The sequence below is a fragment of the Glandiceps talaboti genome, chromosome 3 (assembly GCF_964340395.1).
Source record: "Glandiceps talaboti chromosome 3, keGlaTala1.1, whole genome shotgun sequence".
In the NCBI taxonomy this organism is placed as follows: domain Eukaryota; kingdom Metazoa; phylum Hemichordata; class Enteropneusta; family Spengelidae; genus Glandiceps; species Glandiceps talaboti.
This window is the reverse complement of record NC_135551.1, coordinates 15708550-15735364: the sequence shown is the minus strand read 5'-3', so window position 1 is coordinate 15735364 and position 26815 is coordinate 15708550. Positions and strand designations below refer to the sequence as shown.

At 34.1% G+C, this 26815-nt stretch overlaps 1 protein-coding gene across 1 annotated transcript in view; it reads left to right on the top strand.

Annotated features, from left to right (window-relative positions):
- The first annotated feature begins 1385 nt into the window (after positions 1 to 1385).
- The window catches only part of LOC144432887 (single-minded homolog 1-like), a 207512-nt gene continuing 182082 nt past the window's right edge, over positions 1386 to 26815 (top strand). The window contains exon 1 of the mRNA XM_078121191.1: positions 1386 to 1421. The gene's annotated coding sequence lies outside the window, so the exon portion shown is untranslated. The remainder of the gene's footprint in view (positions 1422 to 26815) is intronic.

The following is a 26815-nucleotide window of genomic DNA, read 5'->3' as shown; positions in this document are numbered from 1 at the left end:
ATGGACGGAATTATTGATTATACTATGAGAGATAATACTACTAGAAACATCTTCTCCCTTATAAATTACTGAGATGATACAGACTGATATCCGTGTTAAAAACATACCATGATTTCCAAAAACTATGATTCTTGGCCAAGGAAACGTTGAACCATCGACTATAGTCTCTCAATTCTCAATAGTTCAACGTTCATGTATTTTTCTGTAATTTTCAAATTTGTCATAGCTGTATGTTTTCCTGGTGTGTGGTGTTTCTTTGCAAAGTGTCTCGAAATATTAGCCATGGTAGGAAAAGTAATTTAAGACGAGTTATCAAGATGATGAGTTTAATTTTATAGATTACTTGTACATTTTACACCTTAGACTGTTTCTATATATTTATGTTTCGAGTTATTCCTTCACAAAATATTGGATTTTCTTACCTTTATAGATCTTTAGGTTGCTAAAATAATGTTGTTTTTGTTGTTGTTGTTGTTGTTGTCGTCGTCGTCGTTGCTGTTGTTGTTGTTGTTGTTGTTGTTGTTGTTGTTGTTGTTGTTGTTGTTGTAAATCTGTAGAGACGTTGATTATGAAAGGTCGCAGCACGGCCGAGTTTATAATAGTAGCGAAGAGTGATTTCGTGTAAATGTCTGTACATGCGAGTGAGGAAAGGGTTATTCGTTGTGTACTTTTCCATATGGATACTCTGTTGGTAATCTGCAAAGTTCTCGGTTTATTCTCTTTTGATTGTTCGATTTGATTTTTATAGTATGAGATATGTTGTGTCATGATGTACATGTGTAGCCGATATCAGGCCCTCAGCGACTTTGAACAAAGGTTTGAGTCGAAGTTTTAAAGTTCGTCTTCGTTCTTGTAAAGGACGGATGTTGTGTTCTTTCAACATGCATTTTGTCATCTGCTACTGCGAATGATGACTAGGCAAAATGGCTGACAAACCGGTGGCGTACGCTTCTCGAGAGTAAACTGACACACTTTGACATTGACGTTCTCCAGTTTGGAATGTCGTTGTAACATGGCGAGTATGATATATTGAACTATATTGTAATATGTCGGGCGAGGGTGATGTTTCCAATTTTTCTTAATAGCGCCATCAACGGTTAGACGTTTTCGAATGAAGGCAGAAGATTTAAATCTTTGATTTCATACAGATTAATGTAAAAAGGAAATTGACTGTAGTTCTGTTTCAAGGAGTCAAACCCGAAATAAACTGAAATCCGTCTTAAAATGACATAAGCAAGTAAATTGACGTTGACAGGTGGTCATAGAAAAGAGACTCTTTGTTTTATCATTCGCGGTGACGCTGAGGGCGCTGTGTGGCGAGAATCGCAATTTTCTACGCAACCAATCGAGTTGTGGTTGCTCAAGTCGGCAGGAACAGACTGAAAAAAGAAGTCAGGCGACAACGCGGTAAACACATAAAGGTAACGTACTTTGCGATCTTTCCTTTGATTTATAATTTCTAAGTGTTAATTTTTCGTTAGTTTAGATATTTCAGCGACTGTTAGTGCCAGTACAATGACAATTATTGCGACGTACTGCATTTCTTTTCCTCTATCTAGACTCTCGGTAGTCAAGGTTCTGAAAATGGCAATGAGCTCCATTTCGTTCTGTGAGCAACAGACGATGACTTTTACTCTTCAACTGTAGAATTAATTATTATCAGAAAAAAAAACAAGATTTTGATATTTAATTTGACGACTTTCGTTCTCCACGCAGAAATGTTTAAAATTTCTCACACAAGTAAAAAACCGAACGACTTTTAGTTTAAAAATACAAAATAAAATTAAAATAAGGATGAGATCTGAACTGCGCTAGGCGCTTTGACGGGGAAAACAGTGAACTGGTAGTTGCTTCCTCTTATTTATGTTTACTTGTCTTTTATGATCGCTTTGGAAGTCATTTTTATTTGCCGTGTTTATTATGATAGTTTTGAGATTTGATTTTTGTTATTTGTCTTCCTACAAGTTGTGTAAACAAATTTACAGAAAATGGCGAATCAACAAATATTATGGTTAGCTACAAATTCGTTCTTTTATTTTCAGCTACAATATAGTAGATTGTAGAACATTACTTTTCTGACGAGACTTCTGTCTACATTTAGTTATAATGTGTGAAATACCTTTGGACATGTCATGAGAGATTCTGTTTATTTCTCTTGATCGCTCTATTATACTAAACAAATGTGTCTTTTCTCCCTGAATGCCATGGCATATATACCTCGCCACCACTACCCCAGAGTTTAGGTCTTTCCCGACATAATGTCTACCACTTCACTTTCTTCACATAAATACATTAATGGTCATTTTGTTGTTGTTTTTAAAACCAATTACAAACCACCGAAATGGTTTTATGCGATGACTATCATCAAATTCTCAACTCCATAACGACTAGAAAAGTCTGTGATTGTAAATATTATTTAGCGTTGGCGTGAACGATTTCCGTTCTCGAAGATCTTGAAAAACTGTATCAACACAACCATGAAATGTACTGAGCGACGTTTATATTTTGTCGGGGAACGATCGAGTCGCGGAGGTGTAATTTCTCGTCTTTAAACGTGAACCCTGGACATTAGATGTGAACAGCATACCAGTATCGATATATGTCTAAACGAAATGTACATTATTTTGGAACATGTTAATTTCAACACACGTGATGTCTCTGTCTTTGTACTGCCACGTTGGTACCTGGGCAAATCAAACAAAGTTTAGCATACAAATAAAAAAAAAATAGTATTGCCCTGGTTTAAAAGAAGATTAAACATATGTTTAAGTTAATAACCTGTCTAGAAATGGCAAAGAATATGGGTTATAAAATTCCATAATATTGACTCCAGAATACATCTGACAAGAACTTTCGCGCAAATTCTCAGTTCTGTTAAAATTCACTGCATTTGATGAAATAACGTTTCACTGTTTCCGCTGAAAAAAATGTTTGAAGGCCAATTTTTGATGTTTTGTTCTGACCATGACGTTTGCATTCTGTATATACAGGTTATGGATAAATGTATTGGATCGAATATTCATTCACCAATATTATTTTCCATGCAAAATCAAATGTATGCAATATCGGGAAATGACTGCTTCAAGAAATACAATGTTAATTAAAGTGAATCTGATTTGTTTGTACGACTAAATTAATATATAGAACGGGTAGGTGTAGCCTAAAAGTGATCTATTGTCAAAAAATGTCGATAAAAAGACAGATATCAGTCGGAATTATCATGGTATTCGTCCTAACGATTTGAGACCACTGACCTACGGTGAGATCTTGTAAAATAGTCGGACAACGGCGTCTAGGATTGGAAGCTATTTACTTCCTCCAGTCTATAGTATGGGTGAAACGTGAAGAGAGAGAGCTAGAGAGCTAGGGAGAGAGAGAGAGAGAGAGAGAGAGAGAGAGAGAGAGAGAGAATGTGTCTTCATAAATATTAACAAACACTTGTTACTTTAAACTTTGTTGTGTTCAATGTAACATTACAATAAGGAACACATACTTGTATAGATCTATTCATAAATGTAGAAAACTTTTTCTTGAAAACGCGACTGAGTTTGTACAGTAATACGTTCACTGTGTAATATTTACTTTAGGTCAGATGTTTCTACAGAATTGAACGAAGTCCTGACAACGAATCTCATATCAGTCTACATTTATACGAAGACGTCATCACTTGCAAAACTACGATAAAAACGAATTCTTGACTTTATTAGATTGTTGTGAAGAAGACAAAACAAATCATTAATTTAGTCGTTATTTTCTCCTCTTTTTCACATTTCTCTCGTTCTCTAGATAAACTTGTAAATAACATGATTTCCATCATTTGAATCTCCCTCTGTCTGTCTGTCTGTCTGTCTGTGTCTCTCCCTCTCTCTTTCTCTGTGTGTTCCCCCCTCTCCCTCTGTCTCTGTCTCTGTCTGTCTCTGTCTCTGTCTCCCTGTCTCTGTCTCTATCTGTCTGTCTCTCTCTCTGTCTCTGTCTCTCTGTCTCTGTCTCTGCCTCTATCTGTCTGTATGTCTGTCTGTCTCTGTCTGTCTGTCTGTCTCTGTCTCTGTCTCTGTCTCTCCCTCCCTCTCTGTCTCTCTCCCTCCCTCTCTGTCTCTCTCTCTGTCTCTGTCTCTGTCTCTCTCTCTCTCTCTCTCTCTCTCTCTCTCTCTCTCTCTCTCTCTCTCTCTCTCTCTCTCTCTCTCAGAGTACACAAGCCTCCCCCATTCCCATATGTGTGTGTCCATATTTCTGTTGCTCCTTGTCTCTTTCTCCCTCTTCCCATTTTGCACATGCAATGTATGTATGTATGTATGTATGTATGTATGTATGTATGTATGTATGTATGTATGTATGTATGTATGTATGTATGTATGTGCATGCGCTTGTGGGATTTTTTCGCGTGTCTTTATATATAATGTGTGCCTGTGTGTTTCAATGAATATCGTCACATATAAGTATATGTATACACAAGTCATGTAAGTAGTATATATCCCTTTTTATGATAGATAGATAGATAGATAGATAGATAGATAGATAGATAGATAGATAGATAGATAGATAGATAGATAGATAGATGATAGATAGATAGATAGATAGATAGATAGATAGATAGATAGATAGATAGATAGATAGATGTAGATAGATAGATATATAGAGATAGATAGATAGATAGATAGATAGATAGATAGATAGATAGATAGATAGATAGATAGATAGATAGATAGATAGATAGATAGATAGATAGATATATAGATAGATAGATAGATAGGAACAATTGACACTTCAAATCGTAAAGTCTTTCCACTGTAATAAATCCAACTTTCACCATAGTGCCCTTTGCAATAGTGTAGAATGCAGTCTTGTACAGAATGAAGGAATTGATGACAAGAGAAATACAAATCTGATACGTCCTCTTGTCATCAACTGTTTTCAATTCTAGCATCGATGATTACTAAAAGATGGTCGCAAAAATTCAGACTGCACACCAGGAATTCCTATGACCCTATCACAAAACCTTGTCACTTTGACGACGGACGTCTAGAACACTTCAAAACTTTCATCGTTACTTTTACTGACATTTAAAACGAAGTTCTGGGAGATTTTGGTTCAAAGGCATCCAAAATGTTCATTTTTATACATTTTATGCAAAATGAGTCTAAATTTGGTTCATTTACTATGTATTTCTTCACTTTTTGTTTCAAAATGTTGGAATGTTACGGTAAAAAGGAGACGACCACCTCCCTCCCTGCAACTGCTCGTATTTTTATAGAAGTATTTTGAAACTTGATATTCGCAAACCCATTTTCGATATGCACACACAGAATTTTTCTCTCCAAAAACCTAAAATATGAAACATAAATTATAAAAGTGGGAATAGCGACGTGAGGAAAGACTGACACGTTTGATTTTACGAAGGTACAAAATTACGCGTTCGACTGACATCCGATCGTCATTTTCGTAAACTCTGGTGACCATACCATCGAATAATGGCAGTTTACATCTGACCACCCAATAATAGCAATGGGAACTAGAACAAGGTACGTATTTACCCAACTGGTGTAGAATTTCAACAAAAAAGTGAAAAATAATGCAACACTTGGCTTTAAATGAACTTTCTGCAACTGTTTCACAAAGACAACGTTTTTTTCAATAGAAGAATCCCATGTGGACATGCGCATCGTCCCGCCGCCTTTTTCAGCCCGGGATTGCTTTGTTTGGTCGTCACAATATGGAGACCTTTAACCTCTCCGCACTACACATGTTCGGCAGAAATGTGAAAACATTTTTTTCCTCATTTTTGTAAAATGAATCATTTTCAACCTAAATTTTGGCGGGAAGTCATTAAACGAACTTATTTCTTTGATTTTGGTCGAAAATAAAGTTAAAATGCGAAAAAAAGTTACAGAAAAACAAGCATTTTTGTTCAAAAGATTTTGGTTTGAAATTGCCTGATAGTCAGTGTCCGTGTTCCGTGACAGATGTCACGTCTTGAGACTACAAAACCTGTCAATGTTATTACAGTTAGCTTCAAAGGAGGTGGAACGGGTAAACTTTGTTGTCTATGCATTGTTGACTTCTATCAGAGATGGTTTTCTTTGCTTAATCTAGCGTTCAAAATCCATGCTGAGTTGGTTGTGCAATAATGATTGCTTTAAGTCGTCGCTCCCGGGAGAACATGTCGTCAATCCCCGAGACTCTGTCAATTACGACACGCATCGTTACAGTACGAACACCTGTAGCAGCAAAGTAATGTAGAACACCGTGATAGAGAAACAAACGAAAGCCAGACAGACTATAAATTGCAACACATACATCATATTTCAAAAAGTCAAACTTTTTTCACCCTCTTTTCCCACACAGCAACACAGAAGGTAACCCCAAAGACAGAATCTTAACAACTTTTTTATTTAATCTAATAATATATGCACAGTGGGTGTACATAGACTACAAACATGGCGATTATATCCTTAGAGGTACATTGTAAACCATGGAGAACGCTAATGCTTATATCTCAGACCTTGTTTGGTGGTCTATTTCCAATGCATAAAAAGGAAACTGACATAACCGATACCAGAAATCTACATATTTGAATCAGGAGAACCTAAATAAACACAATTTTCATAAGTAAAGATAAAGACAAAGAGAACAGACACAATCTCAAAGTCTGACTTCAATGTTAAAATCGTGATCCGAGTTTCGCGTCTTTATATAAATATAACACATATAGCTACTAATACTGTCCGTGATATGCATAAGATGGGGGTAATCTATTTCAACCTTCAATAGACACATCGAATCTACACATATCCTTGAAATGGACATGTGTTCACCCGATTGATTGGCTTGAAGGTGAATCAACTTGGAGTAAATATTGAACTACAAGTTCGATGTCCACGTGCAATGTCTTCTGGTGTCTCTGAACATCTGCCAAGGGTGTGATCGTCGAATTCTTTCATCGCATATGAATAATTTCTGATTTTAATAAATTATTTGAATCATTTGGTCGATAATAGCATACTGTCGATATTACAGTCATTTTTTTGAGTGTGTTTACGCTGTTTCGTTGATTTCAAGTGTTCTATCTGTTCTGGTTTCCGTTTACAGTTTTCTGTTAAATGGCGCTACACGGATTAGGATTAAGAGTTTTGGGTGGGGAAACCAAAATCACAAAAGTCACAAAATCTGATCCAGAACATGAGTACATCCCTATGTAATCCCTATGGCTCTAATGATAACACAGCACTAATACGAGAACCTGGGATTGAAACACTGGCCTTTAAAGCTCCGGTTCAAATAATGATTAGAATTAAAGCGGGGAAAACAATTGTCCGGCAGAGCTAGCTATAGAATACAGTTAGCCTAGAACAACAGAATCATCATATGAATCTAGTCAGTGAATCAGAAACGTGGGATTGAATTCTAGGTCTTTAAATTAAACTTATTAATTCCATTTAAATTCATACAATCTGTTTACGGTACAGTAGCTTTGGGTTTTTGAAATTTAAATCGGCCAGGTTTGTTGTCATTTTGAAGCAAGCAAATCAGTCTTCCACCGGGGAACACTGACTGTGAAATTCTATTGTTTGATAACCATATATCAATTGTAAAACACAATCTCTTTAATTCTATACGATCAAGTTGCTATGACACCCTATATTAAATAAAATGAAAAATGGTCAAACTGGCCAGAAATGAGCAAATATTTTGGGGTTATTTTGAAGATAAAATAACATTGCTATGTGTTACTCTCTTTCTGTAAAAATAAAAATAAAGAAAGCACGTGGTTCTCACATACCAAAGTATATATACGCTGCTTATGTTGAAAACACTATTAAAAATAACGGTTTGTAGCCATTTACCTGGATTTAGATTATTGTCTGTAAAAACCACATAATAATCCTTTTTTTTAAAAGGTGACAACCTCGTACATCATCGATATCTCCTAAAACCCGAGTGCCACTATTATACAACACAGACATACGTCCCCGCTATGTCCAACGGAACAGTTAAAACGTGGACCTGCATATAGTAGGGACATTAGTTTTAATCGCCACCAGACGATCAAATCATATTTTTTTCTTCTGATTGTAACATTATTTATAATCTTAATAAAATTATTTATAAAAGACAAAATGGATCGATGATCAGTAATTTTATGATTTTTAGGTGTGATTAATAGTGATGGAGTAATACAACGTTTATTCAGAGATGGAGTCAGATTGTAGTTTATGAGAATATCTACAAAATTGTGCGATGTGTTTTAATAGTGTACTACTGCGGAAAAAGTACCATACATATAGTTTATTCGATGTTTTTTTCTGACTTGTCACGTACAAAACATGATTAGCGTGATTTTAACGTACAATGTATGTGAACAATGATACAAAGTGGAGCAATTATTTGTAGTTTTTTTATATGAAGTCCGCTAAGTGTGGCATTATCGACCCCTCCTTTTCTTGTGTTTCAATTCTCCAACACAACGTCTTACTTCCCCCGTTTTTGATATCCAAAGTGTGGTTAATATATTAAATTTGAAGTTCCATCTGCGTTGGAAGTTATCTATTATTAATACAGTTACGATGACATCAAGTTCTAATATCACATTTTATTCCGATTACGAATCAAAATTTTGTCGGACTATTTGGCTGAGATGTGTGTGTGTGCTCCTTAGGTTCGGGTCTCCGAATCTCAATTATTATAACCCCGGGGCTTCTCACAATCTTACTGCATCAAATTTTCGATACTAGTTTCTCGGATAACGCCAAAACACTGATTCATCGCTCTCCTGAATTCTAGCATACCTGTTTCACCGTGAGTCATTCTTGTTTGTCTACAACGATCGAGTATTGCTCTTCAGGGAAAATGAAAGCAAATCATTTAAGTACGTCGTGTGTATTCAAGATTTGTGAAATCGTTGGTATATAATGTTTCGTGTCTCATTACTTGAATTATACATGAAATTGACAATATATTGTTCATTTCCTGGCTTTCCCCACCAGTGTTCAATATCGCAGAACAGACATACGTGGGGTGGGGAGATAGTGAGGGATTTTAATCCCCGTTCATATTTTTGCAGTCTTCGGTTAATCATAAGCAATCATTTCTTCGCATACTTTAAGGTTTTTCATATTTCTAAAAAAAAACGACAAACTCGCAAAAGAATATATCTGATTTCGATGGTGTTCACCTGTGTTATTTAAACTTGATTTCTCTCAATTTATATGGCGCGTGCTGATAATATTATATAAAGCGACATGGCTCCATTTATAAAATTATATAAACAATTACTGTAATTGATATACGATCATGTTCGAATCAAGTCCTTGGTACACAGCGGCGCCATTTTGAAATTTTATCACGCTGTTCACTACAACATATACAGTAAACGAAAACTTCCCGAGATCTACCGGAGTCGAATTCAAATTCACTCAATATGACATACGTAATTGTGCATTTAGTATCATATTTTATTACATTTTAAAAACTCGATTGCTTCAGAATTGTGCTAGTAAACCTAAACATTGGTTTAATAAATTGTATATATCCTCGTGTAACTAGAAAACGGTGATTTTCTCATATGGGTGTCTGTGGACACTCCCCCCCCCCACCCTTGCTTATTTGGTTCCCCATTTAATTCTTAGTACAGTTATTAATCCATATACTTGACAATTGTAAAATGTCTCGAATACCCGTAAATATTTTCTGATCAGTTAATGTAGTCGATTTTGCATAGTTTTCTTCCGAAGAGTGGAAGACAGTTCTGGAGTTGGCTTCTACTCTTGTCCGGTCTATGTAAATTGGGGACATACACGTTTCTGCCCCAAACGAGTACAAAGTCGTCGTCTGCAGCAATTTGTTGTCACGTTTCGACTCTATTTTAGACCAAGGTGATAAAGGGAAGCCTTGTATTGCTAATGATATTAAAATCTTGCTTTAAAAGAGATTAAAATTGAAATACAAAATCATAACATTTGAGTTTGTGTATTTGACCATACTAATGTGAGTAGTGTCGGCGGGACCTTGGCATCCATCGAAAGTATGTGTGCCAGCATATCTCTCAAATTGTTACCGTCAATTTATACTCGACGACGCTTTGTGCAACGAATTATACGCCATTTATTTAATTTATAGAAATATGTCGCTAAAGACATAATCGTATCTAGCAGCTAATCAATTGCTTCCACGTCGGACACTCTCCAAAACATTGCAACGAATGTAACGTCAGATTTCCGAGTTACTGTTAGTAATTCTAACATATGTACAGACCACAAACACATTGAACAGTCCTCAAGTTCTACATTGCAATTTACATCTCGGACCTGTCTTGCGATCACACAATTCTAAGTTCTCCACGTATTTCGTTCAACAAAAGTCGCTTTTAATCAGACCCCTTTTTTTTCTTATTTTCTTCAATCAGTCACTTTCAAAATTCAAAATAGTTCCAAATCGTCTACGATGGATTTATTCTGAATCGTAGCATACTAAGACATGTAAACGTTAGCATAGCAATCGGAACTAACACATTCCATTATTCTCCCTTTTTCCGTTGTTATTATTGTTTATTTCACTTTTTGTTTCGCTCCATACTTAATATGCTAATTAATCGTCTGCTATGATCGGTCACGATTGGTTATTTTTAGTAACAGTGGTATCATTTATTTTTTTTGTAAACATACAAAAAAACAAAAATCTTGACATAGTTTTCAACACTGAACATCTCTTTAGTACTTTTCTAACTTTCCCCCCTTTTTCCGTTTTTTGATATTTATGTTTCAGTGCTGGAAGTACATGTATGTTTATACTTAACATAGTGATTGTGAGATATATAGTTGCCACCCTTAAGCCTATCATATTTTGTTGTTTAAAAACCAAACAAAGAAAGTAAACAAAACTTGCATCGTCATCAGCGGTGAACTTCTTATGTTACATACATTTACGTCTCAACTTTTGGTCTCAGTTCTTCTTTTAATTTATACTTTTGTTGTCTCTCGGAACATGTTTTGTAAATATCACGATCAGCCGTGAAAAAGGTAATCCCTTCCTGGACAATTCTTTGTCTTTTCTTTAATACAGAAAGTAAAAAAGAAGCAATATAGCCAATTGAAAAGTATTACTTTTTGAATTAATTTACAGACACTGTGGTAATGTTGCAAGTAACGTGTAATCAACTTGCTACTCGGGAGTATCTCGGTAACGCAGGTGGAACCGCTATAACAATTCTAATTCAGAAATTAACACATCTTGTGGGTGGTAGCCATTGTTTATTTGACATTTACATAGCCAACACTCTTATAATAGAATAGTTTAGTTAAAGTGAGAATTAAAAAGTTCACGGGGTTGCACATAACAACGGTGTTCATAGCACCCTGAATGCGCTATTTCGAGACGAGTTTATTTCTTTGGTCCCGGTCCCCGGTCTTAGCGGATTTTAGCCCATCCAATTAACAATCACATTGAGGTCCGTTATCTCCTCTATGAAAGGCTAGAATTAGTCATGCCTTTTGAGATGTCCATTTCACTTAGTTAATAATCAATGTTGTCAATCACTAATTGTGACGTCGAGGGATGAATAGGAGCCCAAAGTGACACCAATAAAGGAATAAACCAATTTTCACACGTCACACAATTGTTACAAGTTTTATTTAGGCATTGCTTCATTAATTAAAAGCGCATTTGTTAACGAGATGCTATGTGCAACTATTCAATCGATTTGTAACAATAGCAAGTATAGCGTTTGGGCTTAAGGTAATTTCAACTTGTCGATTAAAAGGTCCCCGGGCGTCAAAATAACAACAAAGTGGTTCTATTCCGGGATAGGGCAATCTGGCTGACCACGACGAGTTTGTGTGTCGAGTACACGGGCAACGAAAACATAGCCTGCAAAACAAAACCAACAACTTTAATTCGAAGATAGACAACTTTAGGCAATTTGGAAACACTTCTCATTACAACTGTTGTGATTTTGTGGACGTGTATTACTAACTTTCCCAAAGATAAATAGACCATCATATTCCCAGGGTGTGACGTCAAAGTACAGTAATATGAAATCCACACATATGTCATATTACTACTATACTTTGACGTCACAGTATAGTAATATGGACGGAACTACTTTGAATTATTTGCAAACATCATCAACGTGCAGTTACGATGAAGGATTATTATATTTCAAAATCACCAAGATTGGTTATGAGATTATACAATTCATAATAAATTGTATTAATAGGGTTATACATGCTTCTATGTGGGTTACCGTGGCTGAAATATACCAGCACCCTAAGGAAACATTAATTTCATAGATAACTCTTATTTCATCAGAAATGAACAGCAAATGTATAATTTTAGTATGACACAGAATATGATGCTGTGATATATAATACAAATTACAAAGTTTATCAGGTACATTATACTCATTGCATCTAGTCGGCATTGTGTCGTCACTACGGTAGATATCTATCAACCTTTAACACATTAAGCGATAGTCAGATCAGCTGCACTCATCAGTGGAAACGACAGCTACATAATCACCGGTCAGGTACGTAAAAATACAAATAATTCTACACAAACATTTTCATGGGTTGGGATGGGGGTGAAGTACTTACCTCGTTAAAGTTTGTTGATCCATCCTGGAATATTTCTTATTTAAAAAGTTCATGAAAGCACATTAACTTATGAAAGGCTCCTATTTTTAGTTATGTAAATGAATAACTTTGCAATTTAAACGATGAAATTGTATTTATCTACATAGAATTATCTGATGCCTCAGTAGTGCAAAGTATAGTTATACCTCCATACTTTGGGTGTTGTGATAAATATATACAGAGATGTTAAACTCTTGTACGTTTGTTATTAATGTAATATTTTATGTTCATGTATAACAATCTATTGATCAGATATATGTGGATTATTGACGATTAAGTAGTTACACAAACCTCGTTCTGCTTACATTATACAACAACCTACCGTAGTTGGCGCTAATCCATTAAGTTGTCTCGCCACACTTTGGCATATCCATTTGGAGGGGATTACTTGTTGAAGCATAGCTATGTACACTGGTGGAATGAAAGTGACGATAATATCCATATTAAAGAACACTAATACTTCAACCGAAAACAATTACTAAAGACTGAAGTTATGAGAGTAATACTCACCTGTGTCACTAAATATCTCTAGGTTTATTTGAGAGATTAATTTTAAAAAATCACCAAGATTGGTTATAACATTATGCAATTCATAATCATTAAATATAGGGTTAAACAAGGTCCTCTGGGTGTTGTGATAAATACATGTTAAAGTCTTGTCCGTTTGTTCACACTACTCACAGTATACACTAGCAATTCCTAAACTTTTCTAAAACACATTGTTATTAATGTAAGAGTTTAGGTTTATGTATAACAATCTAGTGATCAGAGATATGTGGACTATCGACGAAAAATACTAAGAGTTACACACATACACATACACATACACACACACATCTCATTCGTCTTACAATAGACGACAATCTACCGTAGTTGGCGCCAATTAGTTAAGTTGTCTAGCCACACTTTGGCATATCCACTTGAAAGGGATTATTTGTTAAAGCATAGCTATGTACACTGGTAGAATGAAAGTGGCGATAATATCTATATTAAAGAACCCTAATACTTCAACCGAAAACAATTACTGAAGACTGAAGATATGAGAGAGTTATTCACCTGCGTCAAAAAATATCTTCAAGTTTATTTGAGAGATTAATTTTAATAAAATCACCAAGATTGGTTATGACATTATGCAATTCATAATCAATTTTAATTATAGGGTTAAACATTGTTTTCTGTGAGTTACGGTGGTAAAAAATATACAAGTACTCTAAGGAAACATTAATTTCATAGATAACTTTTATTTCATCGGAAATGAACGGCAAATGTATAATTTTAGTATGACACAGAATATGATGCTGTGATATATAATACAAATTACAAAGTTTATCAGGTACATTATACTCATTGCATCTAGTCGGCATTGTGACGTCACTACGGTAGATATCCATCAACTCAGGTACGTAAAATACAAATAATTTACACAAACATTTTCATGGGTTGGGCTGGGGTGCAACAATTGATAACCCACGACAAATTTATCAATTGAATTAACTGTTCAAACATGAAGCCACGATGATAAATTCCCAATCCGGATTATAATTTGAGAAATATAGTTAGCAGAGCTATAGAGAGTGTTGGTCCTGAACACAAGAATGACCCTATGTTATTCTACAAAGATAACATTAGATGCGCCTTGTGTGATCTAGTACGTTGTACAACGCAGATAAACAAATCTAGGTAACGAATCAACACAACTAATAGCTAGACAAGGTTGGAGAGTCAGTCAGTCAGCAAAAATCTGCACTGACAGCAATATCCTATAAAGCAGACTTTGTTTCACAAATTTGCATTTTGTTAGAAAACGTAGAATACTTTTGATCTAGAAATATTATAGTTTCAATGACATATAACTTACCATCAAATGTTAGAAGACACTAAGCTAGGGGCACTCTCAGGTGGAGTCTGAAAATAAGGAATTGGCACGTTGTACTCTCTATTTATCTATCTATCTATCTATCTATCTATCTATCTATCTATCTATCTATCTATCTATCTATCTATCTATCTATCTATCTATATATCTGTCTGTCTGTCTGTCTGTCTGTCTGTCTGTCTGTCTGTCTGTCTGTCTGTCTGTCTGTCTGTATGTCTGTCTGTCTTTTTGCCTGTCCAACCACCAATCCGTTGATCTCTCCCTATCTACCCCTACCCACCTCACTCTACCTAATTATCTACCTACCTACCTACCTACCTAGTACCTACCTACATACATACATACATACGTACGTACGTACGTACGTACATACATACATACATACATACATACATACATACATACATACATACATACATACATACATACATAAAATGTCAAATCAATGGATACTTTTTCTCAACTTAGTAGTCTTTTTTCGGTATTTGTGAGTTTATTTGGGTATAAAACTATTATTCACGCCAAGCTCCACATTTCAGTTTTACATCGACAGAAAATAGAAAAGGGTTAATTATTCTAAATACTAGGTGTAATTCTGTAATCGGGAGTCCACTTCTTTTAAGACAGAAAGTATGTTAATTTTTGTTTGCAAATAAATATGCATTGACGTGTATAAAAGTGTGGTAACATTACTTTCAGTTTACCAATTTATATAATTGAATTTCCTTAATAGCAAACAAATACAAAACTATCAATCATGATTTCTATGCGAGAAGCAAACATAAATTACTATGGATACTAAACCTTGCCAGTCATCGTTTAGCAATCGCTCAACTGATTCCGATTTAATCCGACTCAACACGAAGTGTTTCGAGATAGATCCAAATTTATGTGTTCAACTTTGCGATGATGATGATGATAAGGTTACACAAAACACACCTCACTGTTGATTTACAAACTATGTTCAACCAACTGTACCTCTTAGCCTGTCTCAAGCTGAAGCTGAAACTACCTACGGGCGACAAATTTCTCCATTGATTACAGAAACTTTCACTCGCTGATGTTGATTGTAAACAAATTGTTGATAAGACCAAGGCTAGCAAGTCACTACACAGATATGATAATATAACACATATACATTCACTCGCTTCTCAGACTAATAAACAAACAACAACATTTGATGTTAAATTAGCAACTAGAACACAATATACAACTTTACAACTTTGTTTACTATATCAGATTAGGTATCCCCACACAGCTTGTTAGACAGACCAAGAGGTACAGTTGGTCGAACATTGTTGTACTAGGTAAACAATATTTTACTATTTGATCGATTTTGATCTATGTGTGGATACTATGGAAACTGTACAATGTTATCTACCCATCATAATACGAATATCTTACTTCTATCTAAAGGGTCGGTAAAACACCACATTTTTGCAATCTGTTAACATTTTGGTATACCTCCGTATATAATATGCAGCTATTGAACAGTCAGTAAAACATACAGTATTACTCACCACCCCCACCCCTGCCGTTAACTATTATAAACGGCTTGACAGAAAAATGCATGTTCTTCGGTAAGATCTATTCCTTTGATAAAATGTCGAAGTAGATTAATTCATGGTATTGCCTCCTTCGCAAAATTCGTACGCCAAATATTGTTATCCTTATATACCCGTATTTCTAAATCCGCAGTATTTCTATAATTGAGTAATAATATAATTAACAAGGCCTTGACCTCATTCTTTCCTTTTGTGTCGGCAAAGTCAAGATTTAGCTTGTCAATATAACTATCTCTGGTCACAAATATTTTTACTTGAAAGCGAGTCAGATGAATTTATGGTGAAAAACTTGGTCCGTGTGTAGGGAAATGAATAAATGGCAGCCTATGCAGGGTTAAAATGCGTCAAATGACCACTGGATAACATCTTCAACCATTAAATTCAATTGTTAATGAGTCATATTTTGGGGAAAGGAAAACACGAAAGACCAACATTTCATAACGGTGAAAAAGACCAGCGGTGGACAATCGTCGCCTTAGACTTCACGTCACAATCTCAGATGAATCCCTAATATTCCTTCACTATTTCAATATATGGGTGTAGCCTGAATTAAATTTCTCCGCTATTTGTTTATCAATACAATATTCACTCAATTAGTTGTACACGTCATGTGACACTTCAAATGTTGATTTGTATTTACCGAGCTCCGTAAAACAATTAATATAATTAATTTATCTTTAATGGTAAATATTGTGATACATGTGATTATTGACTTGACCTCAGTCCGTACTTTAATAAGCTATATCAGAGATTTGGAAAGATCCCAATAAAACTTATTGTTGAACAATTGTATTTAACACACAAATCATCCAACACAGAAACAACGATTAAACAATGAAATTGTAGAATAATGTTATACTTGGATTTAATTCAAATATTCATCCAAATTATAATCTTTACAATGATGGGGCATGAGATAGACTTTAATGTTCCGTTTTATTTATCACAGAGGGCGCCATAACAAACCGAATTTCCATGTCTTATCTTGTATGAATGACCTTTACTTACAGGTATTTGTCACAGTTTTTTTGGACGTTTGAATTTAGTGGTTGTATTTTGTTGTGTATGTATTTGACTCAAACAGTATTTGTATACTAAGCAGTAATTTACGGGCAAACCCCACCTTTTCAATAAAGAACTTCTGGAGTACACATAAATAGTTTTGATAACAAATATTGACACCCCACATTTATCCAGGGTCTGTTGAAAGGAATGTATTGTTAAATTTACCTAACCAAACACAATAAATAATTAGTTGTCAATATAGTCAATTTAATATGTAATTTGTGGTTATAAAATAACTTTGCAGCTAAATAATCAATAAAACCGTAATTCAAAATTGTTAGACTTTGACATTTTTTATCTATCTGTGTTTTAAACATATCTCCATTAATCTTGTTAATGTTGCATAGTTGTTGCAGCTGATGCACGCGCAACTATAGTTTACGCACATTATCTGACAGTTTTGCAAGAAAGAGTTAAATACAGTATATATATTTTTAATTTAGATTTTTCCTACACATTTCATCTAAACAATTGATGTAAAACTTCAATGATGTAATGTTCTTCAATGTTTTAATTTATGATATGAAAGAATTATTCACAGAATAGGTGACGTAATCTTTCAAAAAAACCACCACCAACAACAACAACAATAATAATAATAATAATAATAATAACAACAACAACAACAACAACAACAACAACAACAACAACAACAACAACAACAACAACAACATAACCTGACTCCTATGAATATTTCAGCTTAAAAATACCAACCGAAAATTTGAAACGTTTGTACTTGAATATTACTGATATTTATTTTGGTGAATAAAATATATTTGTTCCCATCTCATTCTAAATAATCGGTAGATATAATATCTTTTTTAATATATAAGTAGTATTTAAAGTAAAGAATTTTGTGTTGAAGTGTTGAAGTCTTCCTCGATGTATATACAACTCTTGTACACGTATAGTTTCGTTCGTCGTGTTTCACTAATTTCACAGTTTGGTTTCGTGTTCAGCATCCTACGGATAAGATATATTCCCTCCATCGAATGTGTGCTGTCATACGTCCATATCAGAGTACACTTTTAGACCTAATGCAAAATAGAAAAAAGAAAAACTACAAGCATGAAGAAACAGATTATCCAAATCGCCATTTTGTTTTCAAATCCATACTACCTTCCCACAATTACACTTTCAGAGTGACACAGCTATATTATATATTATATGAAAAACCCAAATATTTTAATGATTTTTAAAATTCTTTTAATTTTCTTTAAATCACTGCTGATTTTGTATTTCTCAGCTTTATTTCAAAACTTGTGTCTTAGTTCACCTATTATTTTGTAAAACATTTATATGACAGGGTCACATATCTGAAGAATTGACCTCGTTAAAGTTTGTTGACCCATCGAAACCATTCTTATCTAAAAAAAAAAAATTAGTTATTGTTAGGCAAAGAAAACATTTTATGTAATTGTACCTATATATCGAAATGTATTTATTTATATAAAATTACTAGATCACCCATTATTGAATACCGCCGTACTTTGGGTGTTGATATAAGTTGAATACATTCAATCCTAGCATATTATGTTAACAGTTCATGTTTAACCCTTGTCTATCTGTTTATTAACTTTACTCACATCCATAAATTCTACAAGTAAAGAATTATATTAATCATTATTGTAGATACAAAATTAGCATAACACGGCTATCAAAGGCATAGACAATGGAACAATTAATTGATCCATATGGCAATCAGTTTACCACAGATATGTTGAAGAATAAATAGCTATACACATGCCTCTTTTCTGGCTTAAAGTAAACGAAACCCTGCCGTAGTTGGCGCCTATCCGTTAAGTCATCCAGCTCGAGTGAAGAAGCCCTGCAGTAGGGAGGTATTACTATTTTTTTTAAAGACATACATATGTACACTATGGTAAATCGATCGTTATTAAAAAGAATCCTACCTTTTAATACCAATTTTCAAAATTAAATGTCTTCTTTAATTAATAAGGGACAATGTTATCCACATTAAAGTTAATCCTAACAGTCAACATAAGAAAAATTTAACTTGTATTAAAGTATCACTCAATATCTTTTTCGAGTATGAGAAATGAATTTAGATTTACTGAGATGAATTTTGGCATTATACATTTTACAATACAGTTGGTTTCTGTTGTTGAACATAGTACCGAGTGTTTATCAGATAAAATATGACCCCAACCATATATATCCTAATAAGACACGCATTTCGTAGAGTTGCTTTTATTTTGTCAGAAATTAACAGCAAATCGAGACAGTATAGAGACGTCTTAGTTGGTAAATAGTGATTCGAGTAATTTTAGTAATTTTACAAAGAACATATGATTCTGTAATATGTTAATCAAGCTACTAAGTTTACTGTGTACATTGTATTGTTTGCAACTAGCCTGCATTACAACGTTGCCAAGCTGGACTGTCTGGTATGTACAGAAATCGATCAACCTTTGACCTCGACCAAGCTATGGTCAGTTCACCAGTATGCATCAGCGACAAGCAACACAGATCCGGGTCAGCTAAAAATAGTGTATTTACCCAATGCCACCTCATACTTGATATACACCTTTAATTACATGTATGTTGTGTTTTAGGTTAAATACATCTGAGAGTAGTAGTCGTCATGTTATGATCTCCTTTATACGACTATTTTAGGCTATATAAATAAATGAATTGTGGAATACTATTATTACATCTGATTTAAAGGTACAAATGGAGAAAACAAACAACATTCTAAAGTTTTGGACCGATGACATTAGATACGGACAATGTGGACTTAAAACGACAGAGTAGGAATTCCACCTTTTTGGTCCAGATGCCTACACACTGGCTTTGGTGGTTCAATCACATTAATTTGGTGGTGGTATAATCGCATTAATTTAGTGGTGGTACAATCACATGAATTTAGTGGTGGTACAATCACAATAATTTGCTGGTGGTGTGCAATCACATTAATTTGGTGGTGGTGGTGGTGGTGGTGGTACAATCACATTAATTTGCTGGTGGTGTGGAATCACATTAATTTGGTGGTGGTGGTGGTGGTGGTGGTGGCACAATCACATTAATTTGGTGATGGTACAATCACATTAATTTGGTAGTGGTGTACAATTACTTTAATTTGGTGGTGGTGATGGTACAATCACATTAATTTGGTGGTGGTACAATCACATTAATTTGGTGGTGGTACAATCACATTAATTCAGTGGTGGTACAATCACATTCAATTGGTGGTGGTACAATCACAGTAATTTGGTGGTGGTGATGGTACAATCACATTAATTTGGTGGTGGTACAATCACATTAATTCAGTGGTGGTACAATCACATTCATTTGGTGGTGTGTACAATCACATTAATTTGGTGGTGGTGATGGTACAATCACATTAATTTGGTGGTGGTACAATCACAGTAATTTGGTGGTGGTGATGGTACAATCACATTAATTTGGCGGTGGTATAATCACAGTAATTTGGTGGTGGTACAATCACATTAATTTAGTGGTGGTACAATCACATTAATTTGGTGATATGTACAATCACATTAATTTGGTAGTGGTGTACAATCACTTTAATTTGGTGGTGGTACAATCACATTAATTTGGTGATGGTACAATCACATTAATTTGGCGGTGGTATAATCACAGTAATTTGGTGGTGGTACAATCACATTAATTTAGTGGTGGTACAATCACATTAATTTGGTGATATGTACAATCACATTAATTTGGTAGTGGTGTACAATCACTTTAATTTAGTGATGGTACAATCACATTAATTTGGTGGTGGTGTACAGTTGCTTTAATTTGGTGGTGGTGATGGTATAATCATAATAATTTAGTGGTGGTACAGTCACATTAATTTGGTGGTAGTACAATCACATTAATTTAGTGGTGGTATAATCATATTAATTTAGTGGTGGTACAATCACATTAATTTGGTGGTAGTACAATCACATTAATTTAGTGGTGGTATAATCATTAATTTAGTGGTGGTACAATCACATTACTTTGGTGGTGGTATAATCATATTAATTTAGTGGTGGTACAATCACAATAATTTGGTGGTGTACAATCACATTCATTTGGTGGTAGTACAATCATTAATTTCATACCATGTTAAGTCATGTCATGTCATGTCATTTATGTATTTTTTGGTCTGCGTTTTTGTTCGTTTGGATGCAAGTTTGTCTCGTTTTTTTTGTTTTGTTTGTTTGTTTGTTTGTTTATTTGTCTGTGTGTTTGTTTATTTACCAAAATTACTACGACAAAAAGTTGTGCATTCAGTAACAATCATCCAACAACTACTAAATACAAATGACAAATACACCAGATTACAATAACATTGATAACCAAATACATGACTAGAATAGTAAATATCATAAAAAATAAATAACATAACTATAAAAAAATAATTAAAACAAGAAATTAGTGCTGTCACAAATGACCAATAATAATGTACAAAATCAATAATAGAATACTAAAAATATATTTATATAAAGTTTAATATCAACACAAAAAATAAAACAACCCTGAGATATGTACAGACAACGTAGACACTTAGAGACGTTAAATAAAAGCTGTGAGACGAAATGTAAAGACTTCGCAATTCGATTCTTTTACTTTCACAAGTTCAAGATGTAAAGTTCCAGCTTTTTGTTTATGAATCCATCGTCGACGTCTTTATTTATCTCAGGTTACACTTATAATTGTGATCTGAGCATTTACATATCTCATCACGTACTTGTTAATATGATTAGTCTATGTAAAACGACAGGGTATAAATTCCGTATTTTCTCTTTGGATGCATAAACTATGACGGATATTATGTCAACTTCTTTTTTTTCAGTGTTAGTGTTTTCTTTTGTAACTTTTACATTTTTTTCTTGTTGTTCATTCTGTCACTGGTTTTAATATGTGGGTCAGTTTACTTTTAATGTAAATATTGAATATTTTCCCTCGACATTGTATAAGGCCAAATAAAAAAATTAAAAGTATTCAATGGATTTGAAATCTTACAGATTATACTCTACGTTGTACAATTATTTCAACGAGTAAATCACCCTCATCGATTTTTGCTAGCTGTGCTGGTACTGATATTGCCTTAGAAACTGTAACCCTCAATTTATACCTCTCAAGACTTGTTTACGAGGCTAGATTCTCGAGTTTTATCCACGAGTATAATTTTCCGTGCTTAAAGATTACTATATAGGCTATCAAGAAGGCGAAGTGGGGTGTGGATGAGAGTATAGTTGGGGATTGCCTGAATATGGGTGGGGTTAAGAGTCTGGTCAGGTCCCTCAACTGACCCTTTTGTGCCCTGTTTTGACGACATCCTCAATGTCTACATGTAATCAGACCAAACCAATTGTTTGCTACACAATTATTATACATATATGCATCACAACAATTTGAGCAAATCATGCAGTCACGTGATGTACTCTATCTACCGCGCTATTATTCACAGGTTATCCCGGGACGTTATCGTCCACGACCTCTGAATCCGATTTTTAGACTAACACTAGTCCCCCAGTATTTTATGTTGTAACAAATGGAGATTGATCGAGGTGTATTCGTAGGTGTGTTTGTTTATATCTGCATATATGTATTTTCAAGTTAGTCTTCCAGATAATTGCGAAAAATGTACTTTGTATTTTTTTCAAAACATATTGAGGGTCATGTTGACTTGTGTGAGTCTATGTCATTGCATGTAAATAATAATGTTGGTTAATATATAACTTATAAGGCTGTAAATATACTGCACAGTGGGCATGCGCAAATGACGTCACATTAACAACAACCAAGCTTACATGACTAAGGTGAGTTAGGCACAGTCCCTGTTTAAAAACAGTGAAATATACGTGATTTTATTCTAACGAGTGTTAGATGAGACAGACAGTATTGTCTTTACTATGTAGCAAAGTATTATATTATGTATAATTACATGGGTATGTCAGCTTACTTTTATGAAATAGACATAATTGTGTTGTCAACGAAGTTAAAGGAACAAAGTCCAGAAGTTTATTTTCTTTTCCTGTTACTTTAGTTACATGTAGAAATGTAAGGCTTACATGTCACATGTACAGAATGAATACATAGTTGAATCTTTAATTGAATATTTCTATATTTCATTTTAACTATGTTAAATTTCATCTTGAATGTAGAAAGTCGTGATTTACACTCCTGACGTAATTCAAGTTGACCACAAGGAAGTACTTTGTAAGATTGACAGTGATTGGTATAAGGCAATATGTCCTATGAAAAATGGTTTCGAATGAGGGAAATCGTAAATGAAAGTTTATCAAACGGTAAGCTACTAAATCGTTTTAAGTTTCGGTGTGGTTGATTAATAATCAAAGAGTTTTAACAAACCAGCATGACAGTTTGTAAGCCGGCAGCAATTAGTTGTACAGTTATATTTGGTAAGTCGTACTTCATGAGTAACTTTATAATTTGTACTTGGTATGTACTGCAAGGGTTTAACAAAATATGTTTATTAGTAACCAATAGTGAAGGTTGGCAATGAAATAATCCAAAAATATCAATCTATACATCAATAACTGATGATTTAAAAAGATAAACATAGAGAATGATTTTGTTATATAGAATGTGTAATTGTTTAGCATGGTTGTAAAGTGTATTGGAAACTTTGTTGATTGAAATTTAACTTCACTTTGTCAATGAAATTGTATTTTTATTATTACCGTCAGTCTACTCCTTTTTGAAAGTGTTGTGACCTTCAAAATCAGTCCGTGTAAAATTGTAATATTGTCAAGAGAGACTGTTGTTGGTGATGAGATGTACTCTTGTTGACTCAGTCACTATTTTCGTTTAATAACAAGACAAATACTGAATGTACTGTTTGATCTAAAGACACATAACGCTATACAGTAATAACGGGATATTTAGTCTACATCACTGAAAATATATCACTACTTCGACGAAAATTCTTATTTGTCACCATACTCGGGATCTATATATTTAAAACACCTCAGTGCAAATTTACAATCGTTTTAATAAAATCATTCTGATTACAATGAATTAGCCCATAGATGAAAACATCTACATAGATTTGATAAAGTTGAATAAATCAAATACCATTACAATCTGTATTGTACAATTAGTCACGTGACAAAATGGACCATTTACGTCATATACAGAACCTATTTAACTATTACTATACATCCTGGTGAAACAAAGACAGTGAATCTATATTACTATTATGTAGTAGTATTCTTATTCTTCCTGTCGCACCTAACACCTGCTATGGATTTATTTAGGAGGTCGTCAACCAATAGTTTAGGTAAAACATCAAAAACAACACAATACACCATTAACGAAGAATTACACTGATAAACAGTTGATATACTCTATGGAAATATCTTTTAATAGATTCCAGATTTTTTTTTAAAAAATGAGTGTTATGTATAGTGTGTACATTAATAGGTGGGATTTATCATTGTATTACTCTCATGATTACTTTCTATTGAATGACGTCACAGATGAATTTGTTCAGATGAAGAGATTGTGTAAAGACTACATAGCTGAAGAAGATCTTGAGAAGATTAACAGTCCATACTATCTGATTAAAGCATTGGAAAACAGTCGTCACAGTATTCGACCTTGGAATCGAGACATTCTACGAAACGTTTTGCAGAAGATAGGTAGACGTGACCTTATTGATCAGATCCCTACATTTTATCCTGGTAGGTATTTAGTATGTATGTTTTTATTACTTATATACATTGATTTCATATGAATAACTAGTCACAATACAATTTGTATGTAGATGAATGCAAACCAACTGTAATTACTATAGACATAGACATATGACAGTATATAAACAGTACAGCAATGAATCAAATGAAATACTAAGTCACTGTAATTACTGTAGACATAGACATGGCAGTTAATGAACAGTGCAGCAGTGAAAGTTTACCTGTTGTCTGTTTTATGAAAATTATTTTTCGTATTTTTTTTCATTGTAGAACTTAATTTTAACATGTAACTAAGAAACAAACTTTTTCAATATTGGAATATGCAGTGTTACTAATTCTCGATTGATTCAGAAAACACGTTATTACTTGAAATACAATGTGTTTTTAAAACTTCATACGTCGCGGCATATCACCATAAAATGAAAACAATTTCAAATTATTTTTTATCCTGACTACATTATCTTAAAATTAGAATAACTGTTACATGACTTCTATGCTGATTAATATCTAAATGTAGTATACCTCAAGGCACGAAATGCTAGCAAAATGTCAATTTTAATGGTTATGTCTAAGTCGTAGTCAATTCTAAGTATATACTTTCTTGTATTATAAAAATAATAACAAGTACTTATTTATAGAATTAATTACTTGAGTAATGTAGCGCCAAGTACCAGTTTTTCACTAATATCTTAGGTCTGCTAGATCGTTTTTGGAAATATCAAAATAGTTTCAGTTCCTTTCAATAAGTATGAAGATTAAACAAATCTTATGAACAAGTGACAAGTACAAGTGCATGTCTTTGTATTATATAACAGAGTTGCAGCTTATTTCATCAACCAGAAGTTATATAATATTCTCATTAGAAGGGTTTCTGGTATTCTTACTAATATTATTTTAAGTGTATACATACTCCTCTTCGACGTAATACTTACGCCCTCTGGTGGTGAACCTTGAGATATGTCAGCCATTGTTACTATATACTACACAGTCAATTACAGCCTTGTCCTCGGTCAAAAAAAACAACATAGTCGACTAGTTGCCCTCGCCATTGGCGTGGCATTAATACTAATATTATGCAAGTCTCTAGATCGCATGCTTAATTAAAAACAAGAAAAAAATAAGTAGAGCTAAAATTCATATGATATGAAAGTTTTAAAAAAAGTACAACTAATTTGTTGATCATTTGTGAGCCCCTGCTGAAGGAGTGCACATGTGTAAAGTTATCTATGCTAAATCGATAAGTCATTCTCTTTTTAGGGCAAAAAATGACATAAATGCGACACTAGATAAAGTTGATGTAAGTTGATGTATTCAACAATTAGATGATAATTGTGTCGAGTTGGTCCAAGCGCCCGAAAGGTGGCGGTATGAACAGCGGATTGTAGATTTTAGGTAGTTTGATGCCCCCACCTCCACCCCCCCCCCCGTCTTTGATAATCTTGGGATTGTAGCTTCTGATGTTGATAGCCCCCCCCCCCGAACTTTCTCTGGAAATCATGTGGGATGAATCAATAAAAAAGAGTCGCAGTCGATGTTATGATTGTACATGTAGCTGCGAGAGTGTTCAGTTAAGGTTGATGCTACAATGTTGTCCCTCACAGGTTTGTGGTGTTCCTGGACCCTGGTTTTCAATTGTCTTCCGGATGCGCAAATATTCCCTTGGTCACGATCGGTTGACCATACAGCCACCTAGTGGTCAGTTGTAACTATAGAATTTGTCATTCTAATGAGGGTAGTCGACCAAGAAAGATCGGAACATCAATTCTCAGAACTTTGAACTGTTTGTGCGTTATAACTTTTGTAAATAGTTTGATCTACCAATCTGATGAACATTTTGGCCATTCACCTGAACGGTGTATTGAAGTGTAGCTGGCATCACCGTAAATGTTTGAAATCCCAGGAAACATTGATTATTAATGGAAATGAGTTATGGTCAGTTCGTGCTCTGTTTATATATACGGTGTTATTTATTGTGTCATGGATTATAGTTTT